This window comes from Arachis ipaensis, chromosome B9 (assembly GCF_059453495.1).
Source record: "Arachis ipaensis isolate K30076 ecotype BB chromosome B9, ASM5945349v1, whole genome shotgun sequence".
In the NCBI taxonomy this organism is placed as follows: Eukaryota; Viridiplantae; Streptophyta; class Magnoliopsida; order Fabales; family Fabaceae; genus Arachis; species Arachis ipaensis.
In genome coordinates this window covers 31,897,251-31,903,911 of record NC_142444.1, presented here as the reverse complement: position 1 = coordinate 31,903,911, position 6,661 = coordinate 31,897,251, and the positions used below count along the sequence as shown (strand labels likewise).

At 39.8% G+C, this 6,661-nt stretch overlaps 1 pseudogene; it reads left to right on the top strand.

Moving 5' to 3' along the window:
* The first annotated feature begins 3,083 nt into the window (after window positions 1–3,083).
* Window positions 3,084–4,184, top strand: LOC148544199 (uncharacterized; annotated as a pseudogene).
* The last annotated feature ends 2,477 nt before the right edge of the window (window positions 4,185–6,661 follow it).

Genomic DNA, 6,661 nt, shown 5'->3' with positions numbered 1-6,661 from the left:
CATAGAACCACCCCAATTCCAACCCAATTATTCCCAAGAACCACCACCTCAATATATACCACCTCCATATCCCTATCAAGATGAACCATCTCCATATCCTTATCAAGATGAACCACCTTCCTATCATGCACCCTTTCTCCCAAGTAATGAACCCTCATATCCACCCCAATCTCCAATGGATGACATCATTCGTGGTCTTCTTCAAGGGCAAGCGAAGATGAAAAGGGATGTACTAGAATTCGTGACTGCCTTAACCGAGGTAGTAAATCGATTAGCTTCCCGACATTCGGACACTCAAGGAACCCCCATGGCTTCATGTGGAGAATCTACTGAAGAACGCAGCATGAAGAAAAAGCTAGAAACTTCAGTAGACAGTGAACAGCATGACTTTGTATTAAAACAATTGAAGGAAGCCGTAATCGTTGAAGAGGAAGAAGTGGTCGAAGACTTAGGAGATGCGGAACCTCCATGGAAAACTCAAGTCACAGAGCCCCCTTCTAAGGAGTTTGAATTTGATGTTGAGGAGGGTGTACAACCTCCAAGGCATATCATGGTTGAAGACTTTGAAGGGGACGATCAAGAGATGGATTCAATCATTGATGAATTCTTATCTACATTTGAATCCTCTTCCATTGGACTTGACATGGAGATGGAAGGAGAAGAAGCACAACCTCCCATACCCTTGGTGAACAATGAAGAAGAGATCGAATTGGAAGAAATCTACCAAGAGAAAGAGGTTGAAATTGAAGAAGCTTACAAGGAGGTGAAAATTGTCAAAGAAGAGCACAAGGGAGTGGAGCTTGCAAGATCATTAGAAACACCTCTCCCAAGGCCATTACCGTCCAACACAACATTCAAGTGGGTAAAATTCTTATCCTTGATCTTTACTTTCCCACTTGAATATGGGCTACTGGAGACGGATGGTCAATTTAGAGCTCTCTGTGGCATCAAGAGTAAGAGGAAGATGGTTAGTGGTAAGAGTTGTCCTGCAAGGTTCAATATGGTTGCATGCTCCAAGTTGAAGAGCAAGGATTGGTGTAGAGCTCAATCGAATGGGTCTAGAAGGTTATTTGGATGTTTCTGTGAGAATTCAAATCGCGAGCCACGCGGTTGGAACAATGGTGATCAACACAAAGACGAGTGCAAAAGCAAGATTTGGGACCCCAGAATTCAGTCTAGCAATCAATACTCTTGGGGCCTTGTTGATGCATGAGCATCTTTTCTATCTTTTCCTAGTGAATTTGCATCTAATTTGTTGAGTTTAATCAAGAATTAATTATATTTTAGCCACTATGGATGCTATTTTAAGTTTTGTGCAATACTGTTTATTTTAGGTAGCATTTGGCTAGATTTGATGGAGTTTCTGCAGCACAAGAATCAAAGGAGATGGCTGCAAGGAGCGACGCGCACGCGTGCCTGACGCATGTGCGTGATTTGGAGGTATCCATGGCGACGCGTGCGCGTGACTGACGCGTACACGTGATTTGAAGATTTGCTCAATGACGCGTAAGCGTGACCGACGCGTCCGCATGACTTGCGAAAAAGACCATCGACGCGTACGCGTGACTGACACATACACGTGACATGCGCCACGTGCAGAAAATGTAGAAAAATGCTGGGGGCAATTTCTGGGCGGTTTTGACCCAGTTTCCAGCCCAGAAAACACAGATTAAAAGCTGCATAATGGACAAAACAAGTGGTCCCCACCCATCAGCTGAAGACTTGTTAATTAATTCGAATTTAAATTCAAATCTTATTTTTAGAAAAAGATATTATTTTTAATTTTAGATAATTAGATTTTAAATTTATTAGCATTAGTTATAAATAGGAATTTAGATGCCATCAGATTGGAACTCTGTACATTTTACCAGAATCCTAGTTTTTTTCTCTGAACCATGAGCAACTAATCCTTCATTATTAAGGTTAGGAGCTCTGTCTATTTGTATGGATTGATTCGTTTGCTCTTTCTAATTTAATTTATATTTTAATTTATATTTCAATAATTGTTTTCGTTCTTTATTTTATGAATTTGGGTGGAACGGAAGTATGACCCATGTTCTAATTGAGTTCTTGTAAAACTTAGAAAAGCTCTTTACTTGAACAACAGCTTGAAAACATATTATCCTGAATTTCTAATTGTTTGTATTTAACGGGATACGTGACATATAATCCCCTTATTTTTGGATAATTAGGATTCTTGTGGCATATAAACTGGAATTTGATCATCACCCTCTAATTGGAATTAATTGACCAAGGAATTGGCAGTTAATGAATTTTAGAGGAGACTAGGAAGGTCTAAGGAATTAGGGTCTAGTCACATATAGTTTGCCATGAATTAAATCTTGCATAATTAAAATCGTTAGTAAGAAAAATCAATCCGGAAAATAGATAACTCTGAAACCTTAACTGTTTTCTCCATATTTTATTCCCAACTCATCGCTGCTTGCTTTCTGAAATTCTTAATTTACTGTTTAATGCTCTTTGGATACCAAAACACTCTTTTATGTTTGTCTAACTAAGCCAATCACTTAACCATTATTGCTTAGTCCATTAATCCTCGTGGGATCGACCCTTACTCACGTAAGGTATTACTTGGTACAACCCGGTGCACTTGCTGGTTAGTTTGTGGTTGTAAATCACCGCACCAAGTTTTTGGTGCCGTTGCCGGGGATCGATAGTGATTAACAACTATCAGTTGTTTGATTTCTTAGGTTAGGCGTTTTAATTTTAATTTTATTTAAATTTTATTTTATTATTTTCAAAAAAATATTTTAAATAAATAAATAGCACTAATATTTTTCTTAATTTCTGAAATTAAGTTTGGTGTTACCTAGTTATTTTTATTTTAACTTTTTTCTATTTATTTATTTATTTTATTTAGTATTTTTTATTTCTTTACACAGGTTACCTCACTGGGAATTCTCTGCACTCTGACGTAGAGATTCCCATTCTTTCTTGTTTTCTGTTTGTTTATGCGCAGGAACAGAGACAAAGAATATCTCTTAGACTTTGATCCTGAACCTGAAAGAACTTTCAGGCGGCGTTTACAACAAGCAAGACTTTACAAGGCTGCAGAATCCACTATGGATCCGAATAATACTGATAATGCCAATGTGGCAAACCCGAATGGGAATGAACAACAAAGGAGAGTACTTGGTTCTTTCTCCGCTCCTACAGCAGATCTGTATGAAAAGAGCATTGTGGTGCCTCCTATAGCTGCGAACAACTTTGAGTTGAAGCCACAATTAGTCACCCTGGTATAACAAAACTGCCAGTATCACGGTCTTCCCCACGAAGACCCAAATCAATTTATTTCTAATTTTCTGTAGATTTGTGATACTGTGAAGACAAATGGAGTGAACCCAGAGGTGTACAAACTCATGCTCTTCCCGTTTGCTCTGAGGGATGGAGCAAAGCTATGGCTAGATTCTCAACCCAAGGAAAGTTTAGATACTTGGAACAAGGTGGTTACTGAGTTTCTCACTAAATTTTTCCCACCAAAGAAGCTGACTAAGCTTAGGGTGGAGGTTCAAACCTTCAGGCAGAAGAATGGTGAAACTCTGTATGAAGCTTGGGAGAGATACAAGCTACTAACTAGGAAATGCCCTCCAGACATGTTCTTCAAATGGACTCAACTAGATATCTTTTATGAAGGCTTGGGTGAAATGTCCAAGATGTGCTTAGACAAGTCTGCAGGAGGTTCATTGCACAAGAAGAAGACACCGGAGGAGACTATTGAGCTTATTGAATTGGTTGCTAGTAACCAATATTTATACTCATCTAACAGGAATCCGGTGAACTCTGAGACCCCTCAGAAGAGAGGCGTGTTGGAAGTAGAAGCTGTTAATGCTCTTCTTGCTCAGAATAAGCTGATGTCTCAGCAAATAAATCTACTTACTCAACAGATGGGTGGCATGCAAGTCTCAGCTATCAACACACAAAATTCACCACAAGAAATCTCCTATAACATGGCAGGTAATTTTGTACAAAATGATAATTATGATTATGTTCAACCTTCTTTTGAACAGGTGAATTACATGGGGAGTGATCCTAGAAATCCCAACAATGATCCATATTCTAAGACATACAATCAGGGGTGGAAGAATGACCCAAATTTTGGATGGAGGGATCAACCTCAGAGACCTCAGAACTTCAACAATAGTTCTCAGGGCGGTTTCCAATAGAACAATGATTTGGAATCAATATTGACAGGTTTTAGACAGGAAACCAGAGCATCCATCAAGAACCTGGAGATTCAAATGGGTCAATTAGCCACAAAAGTCACTAAAATTGATCAGAGGACCACTAATAGCCTTCCTGGTAACACAATTCCAAATCCAAGAGAGGAATGCAAGGCTATCACCTTGATAAGTGGACAAGTGGCAAGTACGAAAGCACAAGTTATGCAGGAAACCAGAGCGTCCATTAGAAATTTAGAGGTGCTAGTGGGCCAACTAAGCAAGCAAATACTTGAGAGGTCTGCAAGTACATTTCAAGGTGATACGGTGGTGAACCCAGGAGAAGATTGCAAGGTTATTCAATTGAAAAGTGGTAAAGTAGCTGGCTCTGAGACCAAGGTCAATGAAGAGTTAGTTGAAAAAGAAGCTCTAGAGGAGAAGAAGGGAGAATTGGAGCACGCCCCTCCAAAGCGTGCGGACAACCCATTCTCAGACTCTCTTGACACTTATCCTACATTGCCAAAGGCTCCTGAGTACAAGCCTAATATGCCATATCCTCAGAGACTTCAAAAGGAGACCAAGGACAAGCAGTTTTCAAAGTTCTTGGAAGTCTTCAAAAAGTTACAAATCAATATTCCTTTTACTTAGGTTTTGGAGCAAATGCCTATCTATGTCAAGTTCATGAAGGAGCTGTTGTCAAAGAAAAAGCGTTTAAAGGGAGATGAGACAGTAGTCCTGACTAAAGAATGTAGTGCTGTAATTCAGAATAACTTGCCAAAGAAGATGCCAGATCCAGGGAGCTTTCAAATTCCATGCACCATTGGGAGCATGATGAGCGGATAATTTATACGCTTTTTGGCATTGTTTTTAGTATGTTTTTAGTATGATTTAGTTAGTTTTCATTATATTTTTATTAGTTTTTAAATAAAAATCACATTTCTGGAATTTACTATGAGTTTGTGTGTTTTTCTATTTTCAGGTAATTTCTGGCTGAAATTGAGGGACCTGAGCAAAAATCTGATTCAGAGGCTGACAAAGGACTGCTGATGCTGTTGGATTCTGACCTCTCTGCACTCGAAATGGATTTTCTGGAGCTACAAAACTCCAAATGGTGCGCTCTCAATTGCGTTGGAAAGTAGACATCCAGGACTTTCCAGAAATATATAATAGTCCATACTTTGCCCAAGTGTAGATGACGCAAACTGGCGTTCAACGCCAGTTCCATGCTGCATTCTGGAGTCAAACGCCAGAAACAGGTTGCAAAGTGGAGTTAAACGCCAGAAACAGGTTACAAACTTGCGTTCAACTCCAAGAGAAGCCTCTACACGTGTAAAGCTCAATGCTCAGCCCAAGCACACACCAAGTGGGCCCCAGAAGTGGATTTCTGCATCATTTACTCATTTCTGCAAACCCTAGTAACTAGTTTAGTTTAAATAGGACTTTTTACTATTGTATTTACATCTTTAGTTACATCTTTTGATCACGTTTAGGGGGCTGGCCATTCGTCCATGCCTGGACCTCATCACTTATGTATTTTCAACGGTAGAGTTTCTACACACCATAGATTAAGGTGTGGAGCTCTGCTGTTCCTCGAGTATTAATGCAAAGTACTATTATTTTTCTATTCAATTCAAGCTTATTCCTATTCTAAGATATTCATTCGCACCCAAGAACATGATGAATGTGATGATTTTGACGCTCATCACCATTCTCACCTATGAACGCATGCCTGACAACCACTTCCGTTCTACATGAAGATGAGATAGAATGAGTATCTCTTAGGTATCTAATACAGGGAAACGAGTCCGAGATATTAGAGTCTTCGTGGTATAAGTTAGAACCCATGGATCGCCATTCTTGAGATCCGAAAAGTCTAAACCTTATCTGTGGTATTCCGAGTAGGATCTGGGAAGGGATGGATGTGACGAGCTTCAAACTCGCGAGTGCTGGGTGTAGCGACAGACGCAAAAGGATAGTAAATCCTATTCCAGTATGATCGAGAATCGACAGATGATTAGCCATACAGTGACAGTGCATCAGACCATTTTCACAGAGAGGACGGGATGTAGCCATTGACAACGGTGATGCCCAACATACAGCTTGCCATGGAAAGGAGTAGGAATGATTGGATGAAGACAGTAGGAAAGCAGAGGTTTAGGAGGAACAAAAGCATCTCTATGCGCTTATCTGAAATTCTCACCAATGAATTACATAAGTATCTCTATCCTAGTTTATATTTTAATTATGTTTTAATTATAAAATCTCCATAACTATCTGAATCCGCCTGACTGAGATTTACAAGGTGACCATAGCTTGCTTCAAGCCGACAATCTCCGTGGGATCGACCCTTACTCACGTAAGGTATTACTTGGACGACCCAGTGCACTTGCTGGTTAGTTGTGCGGAATTGTGATGAAGTGTCATTCACGTTTGAGAGCACCAAGCCTATTGGCACCATTGTTGATGATCACAAATTCGTGCAC